Genomic DNA, 16,556 nt, shown 5'->3' with positions numbered 1-16,556 from the left:
GGGCCCTGAGCAACGACAAGCCTTTGAACAAATTAAACAGGAAATAGTTCATGCAGTAGCCCTTGGGCCAGTCCGAACAGGACCAGATGTAAAGAATGTGCTCTACACCGCAGCCGGGGAGAATGGCCCCACCTGGAGCCTCTGGCAGAAAGAACCTGGGGAAACTCGAGGTCGACCCCTGGGGTTTTGGAGTCGGGGATACAGAGGATCTGAGGCCCGCTATACTCCAACCGAAAAGGAGATATTGGCAGCATATGAGGGAGTTCGATCTGCTTCGGAAGTGGTCGGTACTGAAGCGCAGCTCCTCCTGGCACCCCGACTGCCGGTACTGGGTTGGATGTTCAGAGGAAGGGTCCCCTCTACACATCATGCAACTGATGCTACATGGAGCAAGTGGGTTGCACTGATTACTCAGCGGGCTCGAATAGGAAACCCCAGTCGCCCAGGAATCCTGGAAGTGATTATGGACTGGCCAGAAGGCAAGTACTTTGGGATATCGTCAGAGGAGGAGGTAGTCCGTGCTGAAGAAGCCCCACTGTACAACAAGCTACCAGAAAATGAGAAGAAATATGCCCTGTTCACTTATGGGTCCTGTCGTATTGTGGGAAAGCATCGGAGATGGAAAGCTGCTGTATGGAGTCCTACACGACGAGTTGCAGAAGCTGCTGAGGGAGAAGGTGAATCGAGTCAGTTTGCAGAAGTGAAAGCCGTTCAGCTGGCCTTAGATATTGCTGAACGAGAAAAGTGGCCAGTTCTCTATCTCTATACTGATTCATGGATGGTAGCAAATGCCCTGTGGGGGTGGTTACAGCAATGGAAGCAGAACAACTGGGAACGCCGGGGCAAACCCATCTGGGCTGCTGCATTGTGGCAAGATATTGCTGCCCGGGTAGAGAACCTGGTTGTAAAGGTACGCCATGTAGATGCTCATGTGCCCAAGAATCGGGCTACTGAAGAACATCAAAACAACCGGCAGGTGGATCAGGCTGCTAAGATTGAAGTGGCTCAGGTGGACCTGGACTGGCAACATAAAGGTGAATTATTTATAGCCCGATGGGCCCATGACACCTCAGGCCATCAAGGTAGAGATGCAACATACAGATGGGCTCGTGACCGAGGGGTGGACCTGACCATGGACACTATAGCACAGGTTATTCATGATTGTGAAACATGTGCTGCAATTAAACAAGCCAAACGGTCAAAGCCTCTCTGGTATGGAGGACGATGGCTGAAATACAAATATGGAGAGGCCTGGCAGATTGATTACATCACACTCCCCCAAACCCGCAACGGCAAGCGCCACGTACTTACAATGGTGGAAGCAACCACCGGATGGCTGGAAACATATCCTGTGCCCCATGCCACCGCCCGGAACACTATCCTGGGCCTTGAAAAGCAAGTCCTATGGCGACATGGCACCCCAGAAAGAATTGAGTCAGACAATGGGACTCATTTCCGAAACAACCTTATAGACACTTGGGCCAAAGAACATGGTATTGAGTGGGTGTATCACATCCCTTATCATGCACCAGCCTCCGGGAAAGTTGAACGATACAATGGACTGTTAAAGACTACACTGAAAGCAATGGGTGCTGGGACATTCAAAAATTGGGAAACACATCTGGCAAAGGCCACCTGGTTAGTCAATACTAGAGGATCTGCCAACCGAGCTGGACCTGCCCAATCAAACCTGTTACGCACTGTAGAAGGGGATAAAGTTCCTGTAGTGCACGTAAGAAACATGCTGGGTAAGACAGTCTGGGCTACTCCCGCCTCAGGAAAAGGCAAGCCCATTCGTGGGATTGCTTTTGCTCGGGGACCTGGATGCACTTGGTGGGTAATGCAAGAGAATGGGGAGGTCCGGTGTGTACCTCAAGGGGACCTAATACTGGGTGAGAATAGCCCATGAGTTGAATTATAATATGTTAATTATCATATAACACTGTATGTCATCGCTACCATGGTTGCTATATATCATAGATGAAAATGGTGATTAATTAGAAAGTATTGGAAAGAGTGTAACCTGAGCATGACATAAATGGTATGGAATAAGGGGTGGATATCTGTCCTGGTTTCAGTTAGGACAGAGTTAATTTTCCTCCTAGTAGCTGGCAGGGTGCTATGTTTTGGATTAGGATGAGAAGAGCGCTGATAACATGCTGATGTTTTAATTGTTGTAGAGCAGTGCTTACACCAAGCCAAGGACTTTTCAGCCTCTCTCTGTCCTGCTAGCGAGCAGGCTAGGGATGCAGCAGAAGCTGGGAGGGGACAGACCCAGGACAGCTGACCCAAACTGGCCAAAGGGGTATTCCATACCATCTGACGTCATGCTGAACAATATATAGGGGTGGCTAGCCGGGGTGGAGGTGTGGCCGGCTGCTCGGGGATAGGCTGGGCATCGGTCAACGGGTGGTGAGCAATTGCATTGTGCATCACTTATTTCGTACACATTATTACTATTAATACTATTATTATTATTATTATTGTTGTTATTCTTTTCCCTGTCTTAATAAACTGTCTTTATCTCAACTCACAGGCTTCACTTTCCCGTTTCTCTCCCCCATCCCGGAGAGGGAGGGGGGAGGGTGAGCGAACGGCTGTGTGGTGTTTGACTGCCAGCCGGGCTAAACCACAACAGTCCATTTGGCGCCCAACGTGGGGCTCGAAGGGTTGAGATATCAACAGATTTGACCAGAGTGTGTTAAACTAAAATTGGTATAAGTATTCGACCTGCTTAATAGTTGCTAGTCACAATGTTGATTGCCTTAATCTCAAGTCTGCTGTGCCTGTTTCCCAAATTGAGTTTTATAGCAAGTTACTTTCTGTATGTGCTCCCTGTCGTGCTGTTTACCCTTTCCGGGCCCTGGTTTAAGATTGTTATGGTACTGTGTGGTGTAACGATGGCTTATGAAATGATGAAGTATCTGGTCATGACTCTAACCTGGTATTTGTACTCAGCACTGTCGTCGACTCTATACTTCGGAAACCATATCTCAGAAACTATTAGCAATTACACCTATTGCCTTTTTTCATCAGGGAGTCAGTCTCTGGAGGGGACAGGGGAAGATATTTTTTCCTACCTGTTCACTCTCCCTTCCTCCTTCACCACCCTCTTATCCCCCGAGCTAGTTACGGTAGCTCTCCAAGATGTTGAATATCCTTGGGATACTCAGACCAGCATGTTCTTGTTGTTATGTCTCCTGAATGCGCTTCAGGTTTTGTTTAAGGTTAAACAACTACTTAGGAATCTCATCCGGAGATCTGTCTTGAGGCGGGATATTTGCGAGTGGCAGGGAGTGTGGGAGGATATGGGCAGGTTTCTAGGGCAGTGGGCACCTCCAGTGTTTTGGACATTCACCCCTGAACAACTGCAAAATCCTAAAAAACTGGTAGAATGCTTGAAAAAAAGGTGTCATGACTCTGGCAGTTCCAAAGTGACACAAATCACTGTGGCGTGCTGGGGTCTGGCTTGTGCCTATCGAGCTGCAATTGATGCTACTATCAACCTAGTGACAGACCCTGCGGCCGTTCCAGTCCCGGCTCCTGCAGCCACTCCAGCTCCAGCTCCCGCAGCCGTCCCAGCTCCAGCTCCCGCAGCTGTCCCGGCTCCAGCTCCCGCAGCCGTTCCAGCTCCCGCAGCCGTTCCAGCTCCCGCAGCCGTCCCGGCTCCAGCTCCCGCAGCTGTCCCGGCTCCAGCTCCCGCAGCTGTTCCAGCTCCCGCAGCCGTTCCAGCTCCCGCAGCCGTCCCGGCTCCAGCTCCCGCAGCCGTTCCGGCTCCAGCTCCCGCAGCTGTCCCGGCTCCAGCTCCCGCAGCCATTCCAGCTCCCGCAGCCGTTCCAGCTCCCGCAGCCGTCCCGGCTCCAGCTCCCGCAGCCGTTCCGGCTCCAGCTCCCACAGCTGTCCCGGCTCCAGCTCCCGCAGCCGTTCCAGCTCCCGCAGCCGTCCCGGCTCCAGCTCCCGCAGCCATTCCGGCTCCAGCTCCCACAGCCATTCCCACTCCTGTGGCTGGGTCAGAGAAACGAACTGTAGCAGTGCAAGTTGCCCCTGCAGAGGGTACTCCAACCCCTGTGGCAGACCCTGTGGCTGGGTCAGAGAAACGAACTGTAGCAGTGCAAGTTGCCCCTGCAGAGGGTACTCCAACCCCTGTGGCAGACCCTGTGGCTGGGTCGGAGAAACGAACTGTAGCAGTGCAAGTTGACCCTGCAGAGGGTATTCCAATCCCTGTGGCAGACCCTGTGGCTGGGTCGGAGAGGCGAGCTGTAGCAGTGCAAGTTGCCCCTGTAGAAAAGGTGAAAAGTGGTATAGAGACGCAGGTCGTTTAGAACGCAGAAAGTCTTCTGCTAAGTCTGGGTCTGGAGAAGACGAGGCTGGGCCATCAAGTGTGCAGGAGGATGAAGATGAGGATGAGGATGTCAGTAAGTCAACAGTAACTACCCGAACCCTATACCAGCGTGAGCTACGAGATGTGCGAAAAGATTTTGGTCGCTGTATAGGTGAACAGCTTGTCACCTGGCTGCTCCGGTGCTGGGACACTGGAGCCAATGGTGTGAAATTAGAGGGCAGGGAAGCCAAGCGGTTGGGATCCCTTGCTAGAGATGCAAGCATTGACAAAGCAATTGGAGATGGAGCACGATCTCACAGCCTCTGGAGGCGTCTCCTGTTAGCTGTGAAGGGAAGGTATCCCTACAAGGAAGAACTTGTATGTGTACCAGTCAAGTGGACCACCATGGAGAAGGGAATTCAGTACCTGAGGGAATTAGCCGTACGGGAAGTAATTTATAAGGACTTAAACGATGCACAAACATCCACAGATCCAGATGAAGTCCAGCGTACTCGACCCATATGGCGGAAGTTTGTACGGAATGCACCATCAACATGGGCCAGCACATTGGCAATAATAACCTGGAAAAACGGTGAAGATCCCACAGTGGGTGACATGGCTAAACAACTCCGGGAGTACGAAGGAAATCTCTCCTCTTCCCTACAGGCCTGCGTCTCGGCTGTGGAGAAACTCTCTGAAGAGTTCCACCAACTTAAAGAGAATTTATCTTCCCCCCCACCTGAACAAACCAGTGGCCACCAACTAAAAGAGAATACTTTGGAGAAACTTTTTGAAGAGGTCCAGCAACTTAAAGAGAGTGTATTTTCTTCCCCACCTGTACAAACCAGCGTCTCAGCTATTAGGGGTAAACGTGCATCCATGCAAAGAAGACAATATGGTGGGTACACACCCCGCACCACCCTGTGGTTTTACCTACGTGACCATGGAGAGGACATGAGAAAATGGGATGGAAAATCTACTGAGACCCTAGAGGCACGGGTACGTGAGTTGCAAAAGAAAACAATCGGGAGAAAGGGGTTCTCTGAAAAGTTTGCTGCTCCAACTTCTAGCAGGCAGTCTTTTAAACACAGAAATGAAGATTCTGACCAGGACTAGAGGGGCCCTGCCTCCAGCCAGGGGGAGGAAAGGGACAACCGAGTTTATTGGACTGTGTGGATTCGATGGCCTGGCACGTCTGACGCACAGAAGTATAAGGCTCTAGTAGACACCGGTGCACAATGTACTCTAATGCCATCCAGCTGTAAAGGGCCAGAGCCCATCTGTATTTATGGCGTGACAGGGGGATCCCAGCAGTTAACTGTATTGGAAGCTGAAGTGAGTCTAACCGGAAATGAGTGGCAAAAGCACCGTATTGTGACTGGCCCGGATGCTCCGTGCATCCTTGGCATAGACTATCTTAGAAGAGGATATTTCAAGGACCCAAAAGGGTTCCGCTGGGCTTTTGGCATAGCTGCCTTAGAGACAGAGGACATTAAACAGTTTTCTACCTTGCCCGGTCTCTCAGAGGACCCTTCTGTTGTGGGGTTGCTGAGGGTTGAAGAACAGCAAGTGCCAATCGCTACCACAACTGTGCACCGGCGGCAATATCGCACCAACCGAGACTCCCTGATTCCCATCCACGAGCTAATTCGTCAACTGGAGAGCCAAGGAGTGATCAGCAAGACCCATTCACCTTTTAATAGTCCCATATGGCCAGTGCGAAAGTCTAATGGTGAGTGGAGACTAACAGTGGACTATCGTGGCCTGAACGAAGTCACGCCACCACTGAGTGCTGCAGTGCCGGACATGCTAGAACTCCAGTACGAAATGGAATCAAAGGCAGCCAAGTGGTATGCCACAATTGATATTGCTAATGCATTTTTCTCCATCCCTCTAGCAGCAGAGTGCAGGCCACAGTTTGCTTTCACTTGGAGGGGAGTCCAATATACTTGGAATCGGCTGCCCCAGGGGTGGAAACATAGCCCTACCATTTGCCATGGTCTGATCCAGTCTGCGCTGGAGCAGGGGGAGGCTCCTGAACACCTGCAGTACATCGATGACATCATTGTGTGGGGTGACACTGCAGAGGAAGTTTTCGAGAAAGGGAAGAAAATAGTCCAAATCCTTCTGAAGGCCGGTTTTGCCATAAAACAAAATAAAGTTAAAGGACCTGCACGAGAGATCCAGTTTTTAGGAATAAAATGGCAAGATGGACGTCGTCAAATTCCAATGGATGTGATCAACAAAATAACAGCTATGTCTCCACCAACTAGCAAGAAGGAAACACAAACTTTCCTAGGTGTCGTGGGGTTTTGGAGAATGCATATTCCAAATTACAGTCTGATTGTAAACCCGCTCTACCAAGTAACTCGTAAGAAGAATGCTTTTGAATGGGGCCCTGAGCAACGACAAGCCTTTGAACAAATTAAACAGGAAATAGTTCATGCAGTAGCCCTTGGGCCAGTCCGAACAGGACCAGATGTAAAGAATGTGCTCTACACCGCAGCCGGGGAGAATGGCCCCACCTGGAGCCTCTGGCAGAAAGAACCTGGGGAAACTCGAGGTCGACCCCTGGGGTTTTGGAGTCGGGGATACAGAGGATCTGAGGCCCGCTATACTCCAACCGAAAAGGAGATATTGGCAGCATATGAGGGAGTTCGATCTGCTTCGGAAGTGGTCGGTACTGAAGCACAGCTCCTCCTGGCACCCCGACTGCCGGTACTGGGTTGGATGTTCAGAGGAAGGGTCCCCTCTACACATCATGCAACTGATGCTACATGGAGCAAGTGGGTTGCACTGATTACTCAGCGGGCTCGAATAGGAAACCCCAGTCGCCCAGGAATCCTGGAAGTGATTATGGACTGGCCAGAAGGCAAGTACTTTGGGATATCGTCAGAGGAGGAGGTAGTCCGTGCTGAAGAAGCCCCACTGTACAACAAGCTACCAGAAAATGAGAAGAAATATGCCCTGTTCACTTATGGGTCCTGTCGTATTGTGGGAAAGCATCGGAGATGGAAAGCTGCTGTATGGAGTCCTACACGACGAGTTGCAGAAGCTGCTGAGGGAGAAGGTGAATCGAGTCAGTTTGCAGAAGTGAAAGCCGTTCAGCTGGCCTTAGATATTGCTGAACGAGAAAAGTGGCCAGTTCTCTATCTCTATACTGATTCATGGATGGTAGCAAATGCCCTGTGGGGGTGGTTACAGCAATGGAAGCAGAACAACTGGGAACGCCGGGGCAAACCCATCTGGGCTGCTGCATTGTGGCAAGATATTGCTGCCCGGGTAGAGAACCTGGTTGTAAAGGTACGCCATGTAGATGCTCATGTGCCCAAGAATCGGGCTACTGAAGAACATCAAAACAACCGGCAGGTGGATCAGGCTGCTAAGATTGAAGTGGCTCAGGTGGACCTGGACTGGCAACATAAAGGTGAATTATTTATAGCCCGATGGGCCCATGACACCTCAGGCCATCAAGGTAGAGATGCAACATACAGATGGGCTCGTGACCGAGGGGTGGACCTGACCATGGACACTATAGCACAGGTTATTCATGATTGTGAAACATGTGCTGCAATTAAACAAGCCAAACGGTCAAAGCCTCTCTGGTATGGAGGACGATGGCTGAAATACAAATATGGAGAGGCCTGGCAGATTGATTACATCACACTCCCCCAAACCCGCAACGGCAAGCGCCACGTACTTACAATGGTGGAAGCAACCACCGGATGGCTGGAAACATATCCTGTGCCCCATGCCACCGCCCGGAACACTATCCTGGGCCTTGAAAAGCAAGTCCTATGGCGACATGGCACCCCAGAAAGAATTGAGTCAGACAATGGGACTCATTTCCGAAACAACCTTATAGACACTTGGGCCAAAGAACATGGTATTGAGTGGGTGTATCACATCCCTTATCATGCACCAGCCTCCGGGAAAGTTGAACGATACAATGGACTGTTAAAGACTACACTGAAAGCAATGGGTGCTGGGACATTCAAAAATTGGGAAACACATCTGGCAAAGGCCACCTGGTTAGTCAATACTAGAGGATCTGCCAACCGAGCTGGACCTGCCCAATCAAACCTGTTACGCACTGTAGAAGGGGATAAAGTTCCTGTAGTGCACGTAAGAAACATGCTGGGTAAGACAGTCTGGGCTACTCCCGCCTCAGGAAAAGGCAAGCCCATTCGTGGGATTGCTTTTGCTCGGGGACCTGGATGCACTTGGTGGGTAATGCAAGAGAATGGGGAGGTCCGGTGTGTACCTCAAGGGGACCTAATACTGGGTGAGAATAGCCCATGAGTTGAATTATAATATGTTAATTATCATATAACACTGTATGTCATCGCTACCATGGTTGCTATATATCATAGATGAAAATGGTGATTAATTAGAAAGTATTGGAAAGAGTGTAACCTGAGCATGACATAAATGGTATGGAATAAGGGGTGGATATCTGTCCTGGTTTCAGTTAGGACAGAGTTAATTTTCCTCCTAGTAGCTGGCAGGGTGCTATGTTTTGGATTAGGATGAGAAGAGCGCTGATAACATGCTGATGTTTTAATTGTTGTAGAGCAGTGCTTACACCAAGCCAAGGACTTTTCAGCCTCTCTCTGTCCTGCTAGCGAGCAGGCTAGGGATGCAGCAGAAGCTGGGAGGGGACAGACCCAGGACAGCTGACCCAAACTGGCCAAAGGGGTATTCCATACCATCTGACGTCATGCTGAACAATATATAGGGGTGGCTAGCCGGGGTGGAGGTGTGGCCGGCTGCTCGGGGATAGGCTGGGCATCGGTCAACGGGTGGTGAGCAATTGCATTGTGCATCACTTATTTCGTACACATTATTACTATTAATACTATTATTATTATTATTGTTGTTATTCTTTTCCCTGTCTTAATAAACTGTCTTTATCTCAACTCACAGGCTTCACTTTCCCGTTTCTCTCCCCCATCCCGGAGAGGGAGGGGGGAGGGTGAGCGAACGGCTGTGTGGTGTTTGACTGCCAGCCGGGCTAAACCACAACAACTTATGATAGATCACTGAAATTTCTGCTTTATAACACAGAACAAGTCATGAACTGCAAACAGCTTATGGAAAATGAAAAGATGGAACTAGAAAAAGTTAGTAAGTTAAATATTTACAAGTTTAAAACATCTGATAATCATCTGAATATTCATGACTCTTCTGATCCAATGAACATTTACTTGCATGCATATTAACAGACATTTTTTTAAATATTTGGTAGTCTTTAACTTTCATGGGTAGATTCCAATATCTTTCTTTGTTTGCCTTATCATCTCTCAGAAATGGTCTTTTGGTTACATCTGCTCTACCTTTTACAGTCATAAGTAGAGCTGTATGTATCAACAATTTTCAACATTTTTTTTTCTTTTATATTGTATTATCCTTCAAAATTTCCTTCCCACAAAGAAATTACATGAAATTACCTTTTTTTTTTTTTTTTTTTTTTTTTTTTTCCCTCTACACTGTAAAACAGGCAGAGGTTTTCCTTTCAGTTTTTGGCTTTGTTTAGGTTAGCTTTTGGCCCACCTTGCAATTTTCTCTTCAAAAAGATAATATGCATCTATCTGTTGGTCTTAAATTCCTTGTTTTAGCAAGCCAATAAGATTAAGTATGAATGTCCTTCCAAAATAATCACCTGTTTATAAAGAAAGTTAAAACATAAGGAAATAACAGGTCAGGTAAACCTTTAAAATACACTACTTCTTAATTCAAGCAATGACAGAAGAAAAATAAAGCAACACTGTCCCTATAAACTTAAGAAAATTAAGTGACTTCAAATTTCAATATACAGGGTAGCAAAATAAAACTGTAAAGGAGTTTGACAGAAACAGCAAATCAAAAACATAAACAAACAAACAAACACATATTCAGGTCTCCTTACATCTAACAATTTCTTAACAAAGCACACAGGATTATTTGTTCCTGTGGATATGTAATATTTTGGGTCAAAAGAAAACAAAAACAAGAGGTAAAAAGAAGCCTTGTCTGCTCTCTGTTTCTCTTAGGAAGGCCCACCATATACACTTCAACAACAGGAGAAAAATAGTCCTCAATACCTGGTGATTTGACCAAATCAGTTGGCCAAGTGTTTTGGAGTTCATTATCTGCTTCAACATAGCACAAAGCATGATTAAAATGCAAGCAATCATATCATGGACTCTTACTGTCAACAACACTGAAGAACTGCTGAAACAGGATCAATCCCATTTCCTGATTTCATAATATGGCACATGGTAGATGGCCTTGCAAGGTGTAGACATCGACTAGCTGTCAGAGGGCTACTCCTTCACAAGTGGTGTTGGGATATAAACTCTGAAGTGACAATTCCATAGCAGGAAAACAAATACAAGGTTGCAGTATTTCTAGTTAAGGTGTGAATGTTTCACAGGGGTAAGTCTCACTAGCAAGGACAGACATGTTTGTGTTCCTTCCATTTGAATCTGGGCATCGAGATCCCTCCTAAAGGTAGGAGGATATTGTTTTACTCAGATGCTCAGGAGTTATCTTATGAACAAAAAACAGGTCTTGGAAGAAGAGGACAAGTAAATTATATTATCTTAAGCTGGTATCGTGAAGGAGCTTTGCAGGACAATCTCAGCAGTGAGGTTTATTATCAGACTCCATGATTCCTCCTCATTCCATTAATTAGTTACCAAAATAAATAAATAAATAGATAAACAGATAGATAAATAGATAGCTAGATAAATAAATAAATAAATGAAATGAAATGAAAACCTCAACAATAATATTCCTTGCATAACAATTCCTTGCATACATTGTTGAGGACAATTGTTTCTCACCATCTGAAGTATCACAAGCTCAATTTCCATTCAGTTGCCAAGGAATTAAATTTGCCTGCCAAACAAATTATTTTGTACTGGTAATTTGAAAGAAGTACAAAGCTGCAGCTACATGAACGTAAAAATGGATCAAAAAGTGATTTTTTTTTTTCTACATGTGGATATCAGTATTTGATCTTATGTGATTACAGCTCTCATTTAGCCTGCTGACTTAGCAAGATAAAGAGGGGGACAAAATTTAAGACTTACCACTTTGCCTGAACTTCTCCTTCTGTGACCTCAATCAAGAAGAAGGCTCTACTTGGCAGAGAAGAACCATTGATGATACAGCAGTTTTTAAACAGATAGGCTTGACTAGGTAAGGGAGGTACCAGGAACATGTGTAACAACATCTCCCACGTTCTCCTGGATTAGTGGTTTGGTTTCAGAGTTCTTAAACAGTTTTATTGCTTTTTTTTTTTTTTTTTTTGTAGATAAAAAAGCCAACCAAAGAATGACAAAAACAACAACACTAAATAACACAACAACACTAAATAATACAATAATATATACAATAATATATAATATATAGTAATATAATATATAATATATTGTATAATTTACGCAATAAACCCACTAAAATACTCTGGAAAAGAGAGAAGAGAAAACAATATATATATAAATATATATATTTATATATCATATCTGCAGTGTAGAAGTATATCTTTGTATAAGGAAATGTTCTAATCACATTAAATGGCACTCAATGATCCCAAGATCAAGATTCACTTAGGAGAACTGTCAAGAAGCTACTTCAGGGGACTCTAGTGGGAATTCAAAAGAGGGTTAGAAAAGTGGTGAGGAGCAAAATATGATTTTGCATTCAGTTCTTCTGTCTCAGAAGAATTGAGACAGACTTACACAGAATGAGCAATATGCTGCTTAACATAGGCAATGGCTGCACCACCAAGGCTATCTACATTTAAATAAGTGTTAGGAACTACCTTTCCTTCACAGGACAAACCTTCAACATCCTGTTTTATATGTGCAAGGTACTTACGCTTGATGGTAAAATACATGTTTTCAGCAGGGCTGCAAAATGCTTTTTAATCCATTATGTTTTGAACATAATTGCGTATAGATTTAATGATTACTGAAGAAATTATGATTTCCCTACCAGTCTTTTCTAAATGAAGCAAAAAGCCTGCAGTTTATTTTTTAAAGTCAGTGAACAGACTCTAATAAGATTTTATCATAGCAATGTCAGCTTCTGATGGTTTCACTTTTCCCAGTCAGAGAAGCCACTAAAGAAGAAAAGTCTTTGTTTTTAATTTTTAATTCCCAGCCAGTTTATTTGCATAAACAGATGTCTAACAACACTCACTCCAACTCCGCCCCTCTCCCCCCCCTTTCTCCAGGCTCAACAATCATCACATTTTTATGATGTTAGTTCAGTTTAATATTTTATTTTCTATTCAACACTCAATTCTAGTTTAAATTCTTCTTCTGTTTAGATCAGTGTAATGGTAAAAAGTTTATCTCTGTCCCATGTTCCACCCTCTTCCATACGCAGAACTCTCACTTCTGCCCTTTTTCTTTTTTCTAGTTTATGAGCAGAATGGGTCCAAATCTCCAGAAATCCAGACCAAAAATATTTGTCACTTTCTGAAGAAAGTATTGCTTTACAGAAAGCAATTCATCTAGACTTTTATTCTGTAGTTCTATTTGTCTAACTAAAACCTCCAACACTTTGACTGATAATTATTTATTGGAGAAACAGAAAAGGGGCAGCTCTTCCTGCACAGGAACTTGCTGGAATATAAATACAGCTTGAGTTTAAAAACAAGGAACTATTGAGATCTAAGGTCACTGTGTGTTAAATGGGTAAGTATCCATCACCATATATTGTGTTGCTTAGCATTTGAAGAATGTTTAAATAGCCTGTGGAATTTTAAATAAACTAAAAGCATAGTGATAAATTGTAGTGATGAGAGTTATAGAGTATACGAGGGAAAAAAATACATGTATGACAGTTATTTGCTGCCCTACGCAACAGCAATTTTTTCTCTTTTCTTCACATTTCTGTGCTAGTGATACAAATCTAAAATTGGTACATTTACAGATTTTTTTCAATTTTCGTTGTCAGGATATGAATTACATTTAACCGCTACAGACATGCTGAGATTTGTGAGGAGTTCAGCTGGTGAATATTTAGAATTAGATTTGAAAACGTTGTATAGGATAAATGTATTCTGTCTTGGCTGATACAGGCCGATTTACTGGTTTATTTTCAGGGACAGGTCAACTTAAAACACTTGATGGATCACATAAGAGGAGAACTAATTGCAATGGAAAGCTGGGCATCAAAGTTTTCCAGTGATGCATAACCTGATAGTAAATTTTTATTCTGATGGTTACCGTCTTGCCCTTTCCTATAAGTTTTATTTTGTCCTCAGTTTTACTCAGGCATGACATGTATTTGTAACACTGGAAGCCACAGAAAAACTCTATAGAGCCAAGGTCCAGAAGACACAATCTGTAGAACTTTAGGTATGAAGTGGGCAGATTTTTAGGAATAGGTTGTAGGCATTGATAATTTTCAGGATACTGTAACATTCCAGTGTTGGGAACCAATGAAAGAAAAATTGATCCCAGACCTGGACAGCATCAGACCTGAAATCCGTTCTTGCACAGAATGTCATCTGTCTATGGGACATCAGTGTGAAGACTGTCATCAGCCTTTACTGTAACACAGTTCTTTTTATTGGTTTTCTCCTTCTAGAACAAGAAACAATGCTGGGGAAAAAAAAAAAAAAGGCAGTTTTCTTACCTCATCTGGATAGCTTTAAGTGAACATGTATTCAAGAGAATTAGAGCAATTGGAATTAATATGTCATGTAGCATTAATTTCATCTGAAATACTTCCCAATTCATGTTGTAGCCTCTCCTAGGTTGAGATCCATTTAATCTCAAGTAGATACAGTAGTTAAAACAAATTGTTGGAGCTTCCTTTCTAATCAGTAGAGAGAGTCTCCTCCAGAGAATTATTCATCAGACCTGTTCCAGATGAGATGAATCATCTGGAGGTGTTTATTTTCTCTTAACTACCAAGGAGTCTCTTCCTAGATCAAATTCAGAAGTCTAATTTTACCTGCACAAGTTAATACTACATAAAACCCTTTGTTTTCTCAGATGCTACATCTTTCCCACATATTACAAAAATTAATCAAGAATACTCTTGGCTTACTCTAATAGTTTTCAGTGTCTTCCTTCTTCCCCACAAAAAGGAGTTAATAGTATTTAATAACATGTTTAAAGAAAATCTCTTAAGAGAACAAAAAGGAAAAATAAAAAAAAAATGGATTTTTCTTTCCTTAATTTCTGAATGCTAACTTTTACAAACTAATTAGTGTTTTTCTTTCTTTTTCTTTTTCTTTTTCTTTCTTTCTTTCTTTCTTTCTTTCTTTCTTTCTTTCTTTCTTTCTTTCTTTCTTTCTTTTTCTTTCTTTCTTTCTTTCTTTCTTTCTTTCTTTTTCTTTCTTTTTAAGAGTAAGAATGGCTTTACCACAATGGTTATATGTATAACCAGGTTTTGTTTATTTGCTATAGTATATAGATTTTTTCCTATATACATAGATAAGTATTTGCAATCTGTGGGTTTTATTAGTTATTATATCAATGACAAAGATATTTTTTTTCTGATTCTGAGCAACTGTATATGTGATGTTCTAGAACAAATGATCATATTTGAAGTATTATTTACATGAAATTGTATGGAAGGTCTAAACATGTCTGTTCTGAAATGGCATAAATGGCATAAACTCAAACCCTATAAAGAGCTTTCTGTATTTCAAATAAAAAAAAAAAAATGGAAGCAAACAAATCTGACATTTTTAATTTAAAAATTCTTGTGATAATAAAGACTGAGTGGGATGAACTTTGACTTTGGCACTTGAGCTTTGTGTTTTCTCTACAAGCTGAAGAATTAAATGCACTAATTCAGTCCATCATAAGATTGACCCACAAGGCAGATAAATTCTACCAATAATAATAAAAATACCGAAATAACAGTAACACTTCAAATGGAACCAATCTTTTCAGTTTCTCATGTGCTGCCCCACCTGTACTTGCTGGTGCTTGGAGTACACAAGAACCTGGCACAAGACACACCCAGGACAGCTGACCCTGACTGACCAAAGGGATATTCCATAACAAACAATGTCATGCTCAGGAATAAAAGCTGGGAGAAAGGAGGACAGGGTGATGGTTGGAGTGATGGCATTTGAGTTCCCAAGTAACCATTATGTGTGGTGAAGCCTTACTTTCCTGGAAATGGCAGAACATCTGCCTGCCGATGGGAAGTAGTGAATACATTCCTTATTTTACTTTGCTTGTGTGTGCAGCTTTTGCTTTACATATTAAACTGTCTTTATCGGAACCTATGAATTTTCTCACTTTTACGTTTCTAGTCCTGTTTCCCGACTCTCAGGGGTTAAGTGAGAAAGCATCTGTGTGGTGCTTAGCTGCCTACTGGGGTTAACCCACAACATTGTCTCTAGAAACTGAACAAGTAAGAGTTAAAAGAGATGAAACAAAAGAACTGCATAACATAGAGAAACAGCTAGTGAAGAAGGGGCTTAAACCCAGAATTCCTTCTGTGTGTCTAAGCTACTTCTTCCTTCATAGTCCTTAATGCCTCCAAAACCACATCCTTTGTAGTAAAGTGCTACATCACCAAAAAACATGAGTACTCAGGCACTCCTACACAGCTTATTTTGAGCCTGACATTAGAGATCCCAGTTAGAGAGAAAAGAATGTGTGAAGCTACTAAGAACAAAGTAAATATTTATCACACCTATGAACCTGAACCTATGACCTGAGTCTTGTGAGAACAATGATCCCTGCATACACTTACTTTATTTAGTCTAGGAGCCACTGATAATGTTAAATATTTCAGAGGACTTCAGCAGTGGGATGCTTATTTCATACTAATTTATCTTCAGCACTAATCAATTTCCAAAGGATGCTTAAGCCAAGCAGTAGGATTCATCTCACCTAATTTTACCAATCTTAAATTAGATATTTAGTCTAAGACAATTGCCTGCAAAATATTTGTAAATTAAAAAAAAAAAAAAAAAAAAAAAAAAAGGCAACACACACACACACAAAGAAAAACGTTTATACAACATGAATGATCCATTCCAGGCAGCATGGCTGATGCCTACCTCATCAGCAAAGACCCTTTGCATTTCTTATCAGAGTGGTTTCCACATTAGTACTTCACCTCGTAGGTCCTTGAAGTCTAGCTGTCTTTTGTGTGTTAGCTACTAAATAATCCCTTTACACTGTTAAATTGCACATACTGTGCTTGCAAAGTAATAGCACATAGCAAAAGGTGTTGAACCAAAGTGACTCAGTGTAGAAGGATT

This window comes from Cygnus olor, chromosome 1 (genome assembly GCF_009769625.2).
Source record: "Cygnus olor isolate bCygOlo1 chromosome 1, bCygOlo1.pri.v2, whole genome shotgun sequence".
Taxonomy (NCBI): domain Eukaryota; kingdom Metazoa; phylum Chordata; class Aves; order Anseriformes; family Anatidae; genus Cygnus; species Cygnus olor.
The sequence above is the reverse complement of the archived record's forward strand: the minus strand, read 5'-3'. Positions refer to the sequence as shown.